The 14,719-nt window shown below is 34.1% G+C and overlaps 1 pseudogene; it reads left to right on the top strand.

Moving 5' to 3' along the window:
- Nucleotides 1–4,077: 4,077 nt before the first annotated feature.
- Nucleotides 4,078–4,211, top strand: LOC123952314 (annotated as a pseudogene).
- The last annotated feature ends 10,508 nt before the right edge of the window (nt 4,212–14,719 follow it).

The following is a 14,719-nucleotide window of genomic DNA, read 5'->3' as shown; positions in this document are numbered from 1 at the left end:
ATCATTTTTCTAAGGATGTCTTTACTGGCTGAAGGAATCTGGGTTGGCGTTTATTTTTTTCAGTACTTTGAATCTGTCACTTCATGGTCTTCTGATTCACATCATGTCTGCTCAGTGAGCTGTCAGTCTTATTGTCTGTCATTTCTTTGAAGGTAACATGTCCTTTTTGTCCTTCTGTCTTCTTTTCAGTTTTTCTCTTTTTCTTTTTCAGCGGGTAGACAGCTCATGTGCCTCGGTTGTTTTTTCTTTATCCTCTTTAATCTCAGGGCTTTTTGATATGTTTTATGTTTGATGTTGCTGGCTAGTTTTTATCCATCTTGGAACATTCTCTGTCAAATATATCATCAGGTATACTTTCTTTCCATTCCTTCTTGGATTCCAATTTCATGCATGTTTGATATTTTCAGTGTTCTCATTCGACTCACTCTCTGTTACATATTCAAATTTTTTTCCAACTTCCAACTTCAAACAGTTAATTTTTTTACTGATCTGTTTCCTAGTTATTAATCTTCTTTTGTGTGGTGTCTAATCATTTGTTAAAATATCTGTTAAGTTTATAATTTAATTTATTGTATACTTTCTAGAATTTTTAATAGATTGTTTTTAATAAATTCAGTTTGCTAGTAAAATTCTCTATCTTATCTATTTTCTTGGACACGTTAATTGTAGTTATTTTAAAGTCCTTGTCTGATTCTTACAATATATAAATGGACTACCTTTTTTCTATCATCTGGCTTTAGATGCGTGTGTGTGTGAGAGAGAGAGGGAGAGAGAGAGATTTGGTGAATGCCACCATTTTGCAGGAAAATTATAGAGGTACTAGGTGACGTTTTCTTCTTCCATAGAGAATCTAATTTCCTTCGAGTAGGCAAAGAAATCACCTTTATCTATAAGTGGATTGAAACAATTTCAGAATTTCTGAGTGCTGTTCTGATTCTAGTTTGTCTTTATAAGCTGTAGCCCTTTGGGAATTCCAACTGAAAGCCTTAAATATTTATCAGAGACTGTCCTCCTTGGAGAATCTTGAACTCCCAATTTTTATAACCTTAGAAAAGTGAGACTGCCATGATCTCTGCATATCTTTTGAGACTTTTAACAAAAGTCTTTTCTCATTTTCTTGATTTTTTTCTTCTGCCTGCTCAGATTAATTCTAAGCAAATGTTTCAAGGGAAAATGTAAGGAAGAAGTATGTTAGATTGACTTCTTTGTGGTTCCCAATTTTCTAGATCTTGATCTTTCAATAATGGCTGCTTTATAATCGTGTTGCCAATAGCTTCCCAACTGATTGCAAATGTGAGAAGATTCATATAAATTTTTAATTCCACGCATCACACAGGAACACTATAGGCAAGTCACCAGGTAAGCTCTCTTTAAGAAATTATATTTAGAAGAAAAAGACTGATTTTCATGGACAAAATAAATGCATAATGTCCTGAAACTGAACTTTGGAGTTGTTTTACTCGACCAAAAACAATAGTAACAACTTTAATATGAATTCCTAGGATAGTTTTCTTAAAATAAAATTAATATTAGCTACTAAGTATCTACTCTATGTCCCCATGGCCCTGCATATTTTTCTTAGAGCTTATTTGCCACACAAGTACTGTATGCAATGTATTATTATCCATATTTTATATAAGAGAAACATCAGCTCAGAGAATCTTAGTCATTTGCACAAGGTCACAAAAGAAGAGACGGAACTAAGTTTCTTGGTTGTTTTGTTTTGGAGAGAGAGAGAGAGGGAAGGGAGAGGCCGAGGGAAGAGGGAGAGAGAGAACCCTAGCAGGACTTGATCTCAGGACCCCAATATTATGCATGACCTGAGTCGAGGTCAAGAGTCAAACACTTAACTGATTGAGCCACTCAAGTGACCCAATAGAACTAAGTTTTGATTCTAACTCTACAGTCTATTTCCTTTCTTCATGTGAATTTATAATTAACTATAGCAATCTTTAGTCATCTCTAATTTATTTTACAAATATTTTAGTATAATGAAGCTTATAATCATGATTGTGTGTTATATATTTAAGTATAAATGGAGCTATTTGGAAAACATTTCTACATGTTATGTTTTAGATTAAGAGATATATTTCTATGATATATATACTATGAAATTTCAAAGAACTAGATTTTGAAGTCCTGCTTAAGCTGTCTCCTTATTGTGTTCTTATGCAAATCTCCCAAGATTTGAGAACATCAGTCTCTATATATTTAAATGTGGGGATATTAACTACTTCATAGAATTTTTCTGAGGACTAAATGACTTACATGCATGTGAAATTTTAAGGAAAACTCAATGTATTAGTTTCCTAATTGATATTTTTATCATGATTTTTATTATTATGCATTTAAAATGCAAAGGCCAATGAATTCATAGGCGATCTACTAAGACAAGAGCTTAGATAAATGCTTACCTAAGAGTTGTGTTATCACACTTTAAATAGAACAACTACTCAACTTCCTTTTTAGGCTCAATGCCCTGCATAATTTAGACTGAAGCTTTTTCCATTTTGGAAAAAGTATGGTTCAAAAGTCTAGAAAGTTTTCACAAAGTTGAGTTACATGATTTACAGAATGATTTAAATTTATGACCCAAGAAATATTATTGCTACATAAACACTAAAAAGTGATCAGTAACATGAATTTATTAAAGAAAGCTTATAAAAAACTACTCTTATCTTCTCCTTTAATGTAATGATGGATTTATTAGATAAGAGAATACTGGGGATCAATGTGCTATATATTATAGATTCAATAAATTGTTTGATGAAATGTCACATAGCGCAGTACCAAAAACATCAATTTTAAAATACCAGGACTTAAAATGTTTTTATTTAAAAGGCAAGCAGGGTCAAAAGGAAAAATGATCAGATATAAAGTTACTCTAAGTTTGTTTGACATAGTCTGTCTACCTTTTGTGTTTTCCGGCATATCACATGCATCTCTATTATGTTATCAGTATAGTGGGTTATGGTTATTGGTCATTTTGCCTTCCCCACTATACTGTAAGGTCTTTCAGATCAAAGAACCATATTTATTCATCTTTGGATCCTCAATGTCTAATAAAATGCCTGGCATAGATTAGAAATTCTTTTATTGTTACCTGAAAATGGTCAGTTTCGAAATTAGCAAAATATATTTATTTTAATTTTAAGCTAGGTCAAAATCCTCAAACTTTCCCAAAGTATGCAAGTTTGAAGACTACTCCTCTGAGAAAAGAAATATTGTGCATGAACAGATCTGGTTTAAAAAGTTTTTCCTTAGATGAAGAGAAGCCAACAGAAAAAAGTCACTATGGAGAAGAGGGAGGGAACTTTTAGTTCCTCATCTGTATAAAACAGGTGATTGGACAAGTCAGTGCTTCTAAAGCACTTTGTTTTGCTCTGAAAATACTTCTATGAGATCAGCTTTTCCCATTGTAATGTCATAGGTACAGTGCTCAGGGACAGGAATGTAGAAATGGCTTCCTCACAACCCATCCACCTTGCCAGTGTGGGGAATCTGCTAAGAATTTAGGTAAGGTCTGAGCTTACCAGAGAGTGTGCCATTATAAATCTGACCAGAGGAAATGTGCTATTATCTGTTTCAAAGAAAAAGATATGCATTTGAAACAAAATACTGTTGTCTTCTTGGTATGGGACTTCCTTAAAGTTAAAAGTTCTGTTACACAGTAACGAATTGATCCAGAAGGATTTATGATGAATAAATATATTTAATAAAATCTATCACTGTAATTCAGTATTAATATTAATTGTGAAGTTACTTTAAATATAATAGCTTCAGGTATTTAAGTAACTTGATTGCCATCTGACAACAGTTTATTAGGTATTTTAGGAAACATTTAGCAGCTCCCTGCTGAGAATATAAATATGGAGAAAGTAGAGTAGGACCCATGGGGCTAGGTGAGTACATAATATAACCTCTTTATGAGACAATTTTGGAGACTCCTGAAAAGAACTAATATGAAGAAAATCCCCACTAATCTTTCTGAAAGTAAGTGTTTTGTGCTGAGAAATTAATCACACAAAAATAATTGTAGGAACTGTAGTAATCATGCACATCAGAAAAATGCATTTGATCGCTTCTCGGCCTTTTGGCTAAGATCAAGTGCAGAAAAATGCATATGAGGTATTTCATTTTTTTGGTTTACTTATTGAAACTTCTTTCCTGAAACTAATTATTAGACAAAACTCTGCCTGTTTTGAAATACTGAAAGTAAAACAAAAAAGGCAGATTAAAAAAAATTGTCTATAACTATAAATTTTCACTAAATAATTTTCTTTTCTACATTCTCAATACAGTTAAAATATGGAAAATGTGGAATTTAAAACAGGGATAAAGAAAATGCAGGTATTTATTTACCAAAGCATAAAAAGTAGTACAAAACCCAAATAAGAAGTTAAAATTTCAATGTAAAGTAGAGATGAGCTATTTGCAGATACGTTTCCTATATGGCGTGTGTGGCATGTGTGTCTGTATGGGGGGTATTCCTTAACTAACATATTGCTTGAAATTGTCACCAGTGTCTAACTTGTAACTAAGATCCTGATTATGCAGAAGAGTTAAAGTGGTAGCTCTTTGAAAAATTAATTCATAAATGACCATAATTGACAAATAACAATTTTTGCTCATCTAAACTAATTTTAAACAGACACTGAAACATCTGGACTTTTGTAACTCACTGAATGAAAGCTAACAACTGTATTATGTATTAATAGAAAAGCTAAGATGAGTGGCAAGTTAAGAGAAGCATGTTCTAGTTTTTCCCCAAAACGGGTAAGAACGTAAAGGCCAAATTGGTGTTTATTGTCTGCATACTGGATTTTCTTGCAAACTATAAGGTGAACGGACAAAATAATTGGAAAGACTTCTATGCCTTGGTTAACAAGATAGCCGTTCAGTAATCGGGAGTTTGGAGCACAGCAGAAAAAAAGTAGAAGAAAAAGTAAAGGTAAGGGAGGTGGTAGGGGATACAGCCCAGGGATCAGAGTCAATGGTGTTGTAATAGTGTTGCATCATGACGGATGTTGGCAACACTTGTGGGGGACACAGCATAACATCTAGACGTGTCTGACCACTGTGTTCTGATCACTGTGTTGTACACCTGAAACTAAGGTAACATTGTGTGTCAACTGTACTTCAATTTAAAGGAAAATAAATGATTTTTAAAAGAGAGCAGTGGTAGGGAAAGAAAAATGAGAGGGAAAGATGAACAAATGAAAAAAAGTGAGCCTTAAGTAGGAGCCCTTTGAAGCAGATTGTGCATATTAATATATAGCTTTTACACCTTCTCAGAAACATAACATACAGCTTCAGCTTCCCACAGAATTTGCATCATTTATGTTCTCTTCAACTTCAGCCATCATTATTGAGTCCTCTTACTCACTGCTGGTCACATTGTAGGGTCTCCTAAAAGAGATCAACCACCCTTCCTCTTTATAAAGTATGGGTATGTAGGAAATGAATACATATCGAGTACCCATTAAATACTCTGCATTTGTACTCTCTTTTCTGTAGGTTCTACTTAAATTCTAGTGCTACCTCTTTTAATTCTTCTATTTTCCAATTAAAAAAAATCAAATTTGAGTAAAGGTGATCCAAATTCAACTCCAAGGTTTATGATATTTTTATTACTATCTACTGAGTTTGCTTAGTTGTTAAAGGTTAAGTGGAAAATATTTAAAAACAAGAACTATATTTCTGCACTAAGTAACTAATATTAACCTTGCTCAGATGGTTAACACGGTAAGGCTATAATTGCAAGAGAGGACACATAGAGAATGTCGTGAGTTATTCAAGCAGTTATGAGTTTTCTTGGGACAAGTTTGGCCGTGACAGTTGTGTCTGAGCTGAATACAGAAATGTTCTCAGAGGCACTTTATAAGTGAGATTAGAATGCAAATATTTTCTATTTACCCACTTAAACTCAAACATAGTTCTTCATTTTCTCCTCAGGTAAAATTCCGAGAAGCATGGGACATTGTGTCTCTCTTACCTTCCCTTTACATTGTAGAGGACAAAGTAATAATAAGCAATAGATATTAAATTAGTATTTTCTTAATTATACTCATAACTATAGCAACTACATTCTTCTGAATTTAATGACTGTGCATAGTCTAATTCTGTAATAGCACAACTATTTAAATTGTAGTTTTTCACACCAGTTTAAGTAATCATCTAGCAATTTTAATAATCTTCATTAAATGGTGAAACAGTTAAAATTAGTCTTTAGTGATACTTGAAAATCTATCTTATTTTACTTTCTTCATATTCGAAGTATCTACACTATTCTGTCAATTTTAAATGGTACATTTTTCACATTTTAATATCCCTGAAATTAAGATGTAGCTTTAAGTCAATGTGATTTAAAAAAAATCATTATCACTGTCATGGCAAATTGACATTTTTTTCTTAGTGGTAGATACAGCAAAAAATGGTACATTATAGGGGCGCCTGGGTGGCTTAGTGGTTAAAGCCTCTGCCTTCAGCTCAGGTCATGGTCTCAGGGTCCTGGGATCGAGCCCCACATCGGGCTCTCTGCTTGGTGGGGAGCCTGCTTCCCCCCTCTCTCTCTGCCTGCTTCTCTGCCTACTTGTGATCTTTGTCTGTCAAATAAATAAATAAAATCTTTAAAAAATGGTACATTATACAATTAATAGCATCTTAGATTTAGTGAAATTAAACATAAGGCAATAAAGGCATATAGGCAGTGTATCCCTATAGAGATTTCTGAATGTCCAATGGTATTTAAATGAAAATATTTAGGCATTACTTCTTTGAGGGCTACACGTATGTTTAAAAATCTTCTAAAATGAAAAAAAAAAGTCAAGTAAAATAAAGTCAGGTAAAAAAAAGTGGACTTTGAATCATGGTGCTAGGTGCTGGCAGGTATGTTTTTGGTCACAGCCTATTTCTTGCACCGCTGGTACCTGTTCCAGATGCTCCAATCTTAGTTTTTTACCCTTGTGAGTCATGTGATCACAGCCAAAGACTTCGCCTCTCCTAATTTCAGCTTCCTCCTCTGTAAAATATGATAAAATCTAGCTCCTAGAACCATAACTACGTGAAATGGCAGATTAAATAAGTAGCACAGTTCCTAGCACATAAATACTAATATTTTTTCTTAAAGAATGGCCTTGAAATAAACTTCATTTTGAAAATCGAAATTTATCACAGGTGGTAGAAAGTATTCCCGATTGCTGACTTAGTCTGGCCGTAGCCTGGAGTGACAATAGGTTTGAATTAGACCCCGTTCAAGCAGAATCTTGAGATGGAATATCCTCAGCTCATTTTAGTACATGATTAGCAGGACACAACAGGATGAAGGATGGGAAGAAAAAAACTCCTGTTATGAGGTGATTATACTCATCAATCAAAGGTCTGTACTTAAGTTTCTAAAACAGAAGGTGTGAGCATCATATGGGGAGCATCTCACTGTGAGATGAGCAATGCAATTAAATAACAAAATACTTTTCACAATGTTTTACACCAGGTGGCCATAAGCATAATCCCTGCACGGGTATATAGGTGACTACTTATGAATTCAGTCCAATCATCTCCTCAAACTATCTCAGGGTTTGAAATCCCTGTCATTAGAGTTGCTTTGGTTTAACTATATGATCTCTAGAAGGACAGCGTATACATGCACAAATATCACTAAGAAGGGGAGAGAGATTTTGATTCATTAGCATGTATTAGTGTGTCAGGTTAGATAGGAAAGGAAATAGAAATCAAGCCAAACAAGTTTGATGAAGATGAGAGAATTTTAGGTATTCTCAGGAGAATGGCAAACTAACAGCAGGAAAAGAAAGTGAATAATCTGTCCAGATGGGAGGCTCAGGGGCTTTATTGGGAAAAGAATAAACATAAAATTATAGTTTTGAGAAAACTATAGAAATACACTAATATTTCACTGCCATCTCTAGTTACTACCACAGAATATGGCAAGGAATAAGCCCTGAATAAATATTTGTTGGATAAAGGAATGAGTGAATGAATGAGTGAGACATTTTGAAATGAAAGATATTTTTACTGTCCGTATATTGCCAAAATATCACAGAGTATAAAGTGAATTACATCTTTATGTGCATGTGTGAGGCATGAACATCACAGAGCATGGACAAACCCCATGTTGGATCAGGCTTTTGTTGATTTTTTTTTTATTTTTAAGAAATGTAAGATGATCTATAAAACATCTAAACCTGTGCAGTAAAGAAATGACTTAACTAAGATGGCAGGTTCTTGAGTGTGTGGGCCATGCCTGTTTTTATCTTTGTAATCCTGGTGTTTATCATAATATATGAAATATGACAAGTATTAAATAAATTTTGGTTAAATAAGTGGGATTCTAATATATACAGTTAATTGTCCGAAAGCTTTGTGCATATTTTGTCTAATAAGCCAGAAAATTGACTGTATAGTTACCATGCAGGCATAGTCAAAGGCACGCCTCTCTCATCTATTGATGGGTTATAATTGGGTTCATTTAATTATGTTTATGTTTTACTGTGTTGTATTTTCTTTGTGCGAATGCTTGTTCTTCTGCCAAATTTTTGCTTAGCCACATTTTCATGTGTACTGACAAATTAATATATTTCAGTGGCCTTATGTTTCTGTTGAACAGTCATGAGATGTTTTATTTGCAGCATCTGTATATTTTAAAATATCATTCTGCCTAGGAGATGCCAATTTTTTATGTAAACGAAGATAAAAAATTAGAAAAAATATACTGGTAAAATAATAGTGAATCTGTACAGTTTTCTCAAAATATGTACTCCATTCTCTTACTGAATTTTCTGATTCAATTCCATAGGGGAAAAGGGTTAAGGGTAGAGAAATTGGAATGTACTGGTTGGTTACAAACTTTGAATTTACAAATACCTTATATCCACCCCTATTTTGAGACTTTAAATTCTATTGGGTTGGGGCTACTCAGAATCTGGGAAGGGTACCCCTGCTTTGAAAAAACTTTCCCCATACCACCCACACTTATTTAACCCTTTACCTTCCATTCTCATGCCTCTGGAGAATTCTCAGTCTCTTAATATTTACAAATATTTATTTGTGATCTGAAAATCTTTAGACATGGCAGTTAACCCCATATTAATTGTTATTGAGCCTTCTTGGGGAGACTGTTTCTGCTTTCATTTATATTGTTTCCAAATTCATTTGAAATATATCCACCGAATTTAAGGGAGGAAATAGTGAGAAGAGCTTCAAAATTTAGAAGCCAAAGTGAATTGGTGAAGGTCTAACTGGGAAATCTGGGTTAACAAACTTCCCTATGACCTAGTTATATCCTCTAGGTTAAAAACTTCCAGACTTTCCTCTTCCAAGTTGTTATATAGGAAGAAAATATTGCATGGCTGAGGAATAGTGCTTTTCAAATTACCAGAGAACAGGGAAGCCTGGGAGTCTCAGTTGATTAAGCATCTCCTTTGGCTCAGGTCATGATTCCGGGGTGCTGGATTCCCTGCTCAGCAGGGAGTCGGTTTCTCCCTCTGCTCCTCCCCTGCTCATGGGTTCTCTCTCTCAAATAAATAATAAATAAATATGATCACAGAGCAAAGACCTTTTTGGCAAAGTCAGTCAACAAAACATATTCCTTTAAAATATTGACTACAACCCATACTTACCCACTCTTATTTTCTATTCTACAAAAGACAGGACAAATTAAGTGGAGGAACAACATTGTTATCTAAAAACTGCTAATAGTTTAGTCTTTTTTCTTTTAAGAAGAAAATTGCTCAATTATTAGTTGCATCAGGAAACTAAGATGGTCATTGTTGTAGCAAAGGTATTCACAGCATTATAATAGATGATCCTGGATCTTTGCAAGTTTAGAGAACAAGGGGATTAGACATCATCTTTTTGTAAGATATGTGGGGTATGACTGACATTGTAAAATACATAATATTATGGAAAATTTTTATATTATCATACTTATTGAGAATATAAACTTATGTATGGTTCTGGATTTTAAATAATTTAAATTATTTTAGAGATAGGCACAAATGGAAGTGATAACTCCAATGTCTAAGAAAGTGTCAGTAAAGATCAATGTGTATTTGTTGAATGAGTAAATTTGTAATAGAGTATTTTTGGCAGGTTATAACCATTGTACACAAGTATGATGGGCATGAAAACCCAACGTCCTTTATCCGTCATATAAGGATATGTAGCCTGTACAACACTTTTTATTTTTCAACCTTTACTTTTTGTCTAAATATTAATGAAAAATGAAATTAAGACATAAATTTAATATTTCTACAGTGATTTCAGGGCTAATATCTTGATATGAGGCAATTTTGGAGCCAATATTCTTTTTCCTCTAAGGAACTTATGTCAATTCTGATGGTGATTAGTTTAGAAGGTTTCTTCAATTATGGATGAGACATAGTTGGGGGAGAAATAAATGAAAATATCCATTTACAAAACCAATATTAGCAGGATAGTTTTGTCTGATCTAGTGTGCTGAGAGGAATTTACCTCACTACTCCAAATTCATTATTACCAACATTTACACACATCCAAAATATATATGTGTACCAAGCTGAGCACGGCTTCTCTGAAAATCAAGGATCAAACTGGTGTTTATGGAAGTTGCAGTCATGCATGATTAGTCATTGATTTGTTTGTTTGTTTGTTTGTTTTGTTTTGGATGCCCTTAAATGAATGTTTTTCAATTGGGAGGTAGAGTATGGGTTAGGTATGTATCAGAATGACTCAGCAATTTGAGAATTTTGCAAAAATTCCTGGGTGATTGTGATGAACCTTCCAAAGCTGAGCCCAACAGGGAGAATTGCATATGATGACATGTTTTTGCTGTCTTTTTCAAATTACAACTCCCCACTCACAACCCATTTGGTTTCAAAGACACCATTCTGAGGTGAGAGGGTTTTAAAATTTATTTTATTAAGTTTTTAATTTTCATTTCAGTATCATTAACATAAAGTGTTATATTAGTTTGAGGTGTACAATATAGTGATCCAACAGTTCTATACATTGCCCATCAAGATAAGTGTGCTCGTAATCCCCTTCACCTATTTCATCCATCCTTCCACCTACCTCCTCTGTGGTAAACATGAGTTTGTTCTCTATAGTTAAGAATGTCTTTCTTGGTTTGTCTCTCTCTCTCTCTCTTTTTTCTTTTGTTCATTTTTTTGTTTCTTAAATTCCACATTTAAGTGAAATCATATGGTATTTGTCTTTCTCTGTCTGACTTATTTTGCTTCGCATTATACTTTTTTTTTTATTTTATTTTTTAAATATTTTATTTATTTGACAGAGAGAAATCACAACTAGGCAGAGAGGCAGGCAGAGAGAGAGGAGGAAGCAGGCTCCCTGCGGAGCAGAGAGCCCGATGTGGGGCTCGATCCCAGGACCCCAGGATCATGACCTGAGCCGAAGGCAGAGGCTTTAACCCACTGAGCCACCCAGGCGCCCCTATACTTTTTAGGTCCAACCATGTTGTTGCAAATGGCAAGACTTTTCCCTTTTTATGGCTGAATAATATTCCGGTGTGTGTGTGTGTGTGTGTGTGTGTGTGTGTGTGTGTGTGTGTGTATCTCCTCTTCTTGATCCATTCATCTATAGATGGACACTTGGGGTGCTTCCATAACTGACTATTGTAAACAATACTGCAATAAACATGGGGGTGCATATATCCTCTCAAATTAGTGTTTTTGTATATTTGGGTAAATACCCAGTAGTGCAATTATTGGATTGTAGGATAGTTCTATTTTTAGTTTTTTGAGGAAACTCCATACTGGTTTTCATAGTGGCTGCACCACAGTTTGCATTCTCACTAGCAGTGCACAAGGATTCATTTTTCTGCACATCCTCACCAGCGCTTGTTTTTCCTTGTGTTTTTAATTTTAGCCATTCTGACAGATGTGAGGTGATATCTGACTGTGGTTTTGATTTGCATTTCCCTGATGATTAGTAACGTTGAGTATCTTTTCATGTATCTATTGGCCACCTGTATGTCTTCTTTGGAAAAAATATTTGTTCATGTCTTTTGGCCATTTTTAAATTGGATTATTCATATTTTGGGTGTTGAGTGGTATCCATTCTTTACATATTTTAGATACTAGCCCTTTATTGGATATGTCATTTTCACATATTTCTTCCCATTCAGTAGGTTGTCTTTGACTTTTGTTGACTGTTTCCAGAGGATGATTTTTAGAAGAATTCTAATTTGTTCAGAAATAGTACTGCTTATTTCCCTCTCCATTTGGGCAATACTGCTTCCATATTTACAAGGCTTCAGGAAGGTGTTGTATGGGTGGTTTTATGCACAGTACATACTTGCCAAGGTAGTGATATTTTTCCATTATCCGAAGTTAAGAAAGACTCTGGGCTTTAATTAGTGTGGTGACTTTCTATCTCATTTTCAGATAAGCAGAAAACTTAAAACCAAGTTTATGATTCTTGGGAAGGAAATAGAATATGATGAAAAGATTTCATCCTATGTAGTATAGATGTATTGTATATAATTTGCAGAATGAATTGTTTTATTATGATAGGATGTAGCATGATAGGATGAGATAGATTTTATTGTCTGGTTTTTAGAGATTATTTTTTTCTCTTTACTTTATGGTTATATCTATGTAGTTCTTAATACTCATGGGTATAAAATCACATTTCCCTGTCCTTAACAGTTTTCAGTACACACACACATCAAAGAAACCATACCACTTTAACTTTACAGATGAGGAAACTGAGGCTCAGAGATCTTTCATACCTTAATTCCCATTTCGTTTTTGTTTATATTACAGTATAGCATTGTCTATAATTAATACTTTACATCCTATAGAAATGTGCCTGAGCATGAATAGCTCCTCCATTAAGAAAAAAAAAAAAAGAGTTGTTTCACTCCATTTCCCTCTCTTTCCCTCATTTATACCTTATTGTTTATTATTTCTGTCTTTCTGAAACACTGTAAGTGTCACAGAGGCCACTCTCTATATTCGTGCTCTCCAAGTATCTAACAGCAGGAGTTGAAATGTTACTATAACATATTAAGTGAAGTTATCTTCTAGGTAACATTTAAAATACAAGGATTCCTCTTATAAACCCGGACAGCCATTGATATTAGGACATAATTTTACCTCTTTAGTGTCTTCAGTACCTAATACACCACAGATTTTCATTAGATATTTGCTAAATAAATAAATTATGAGCAAATATTTAATGCCATCACTTTCCATTTTATTTGATTTTGTGCTGAATCAAGGTAAGAAAATATCTATTTATGTAGGCATTGCAGTGTTTAGTGTTACAGAGATACCTCTCTAACACTGAAGCTATTTTACTATGGAAATGCTGTTCCAGTTAACAAGTATTTCCTAAGTGTCCACTCTTTCCTTCACTCCAGACTAGGTGTTGCTAGATTAGCAAGGAGAGCCTGTGAAGCATGTTACTTTTCTTTACTGCCTCCAAGTAAAATATGTAATAAAACTACAGCCATACTTGAGTTATTTCAGAGAAAAACTATTCAGAAGGACAGTTCCATATCTCAGGCAACTTAGCAGGTCAGATGCCTTTGGGTTCTTTGCATGACTGAGTTAAAGAGCTAGAATGTATATAAAAGCTTAGTGACTTGTGTTTGCAGTTTCACTGAACAGCCATAGGTAAACTGGACTTCTGGGGCTTCAGGTGTAACCACTGAAGTGGTTTCATGTGATTGAATTGCAACTCTGTTGAAAAACATCACTGAAGACAGACAAGTTGCTGGTAAAGGTTTTGTGTGTCACAGTTTGGTTTTACTGTTTGTCTACATGAAGACTCTCTCTTCATATAGATCACTCTCAAATGAAAAATTGAGCTGGGAAATAAGATTGACTTGTTTTGAGGAAGGAAACCAATTGCCAATAAAACAAAACTTCTACCTATGACAAATCTCAGCCATTATTTCTGGGTGAAAATTTTCCTTAAAAATCAAAGTTTTAAAATTTATAATACTGATAGACTAGCTCTGTTAAAATAATCAATAAGAAACTTTTTTATTAACCACTGCAAGTATTTAAGGGTGTCAATGAAAGTGAAAATTTTTAAGGCATAAATTCCCTAATTACTGTTGAAATCCAAATTAACAGGAAATTATTAAAGTCTAAATAACATTTGCCAATGTATCATCTGGGACACATTTTCTCTTGGCTGTGCTTCCTACCACTGCTGGATGAATAGTCAATAATTATTATTCGGTATCACACATTTCATAGAAACTGTCAGAATGTGCAATTAGTCAGGAATGATAAAATGGCAATAAAAGACTTAGGAATAATGAATTGGCAATATAAGTCACCAATGCGTGATACATACATTTCTTAAAATGTTTTACAGCCTACTGGTTATTAAATGTAATCATGACTGGTAAAAGCAGATGAAATTTGATTTAGGGACTCAAATGTTTAACTCTCACTTCAAAGTGGACCAGCTTTGTGTGATTGTCTTGGCCCTCACTATACAGTAAACCACTAGAATTCTCTGTACGGAAATCTTGAGATCCAGGGCCATTGTCTGAAGGCATTTATTACAGAAAGTTGTACAAATGTCTCAGCTATAATACGATTTCACAGCATGAATGCCATGAACAGTGAGCCTCCAGAGAAACTATAAAAAGTTTGCAACAGCTGAGCTCTAAGGTTAGAGTTTAAGACAGAATTGATTACAAAATTTTAACTTTTGATATAACTTTTAACTTTTCAGCACAAAA

The sequence above is a fragment of the Meles meles genome, chromosome 10 (assembly GCF_922984935.1).
Source record: "Meles meles chromosome 10, mMelMel3.1 paternal haplotype, whole genome shotgun sequence".
Taxonomy (NCBI): domain Eukaryota; kingdom Metazoa; phylum Chordata; class Mammalia; order Carnivora; family Mustelidae; genus Meles; species Meles meles.
Note: the sequence above shows the minus strand (reverse complement) of the source record. Positions and strands in the feature narration are given on the sequence as shown.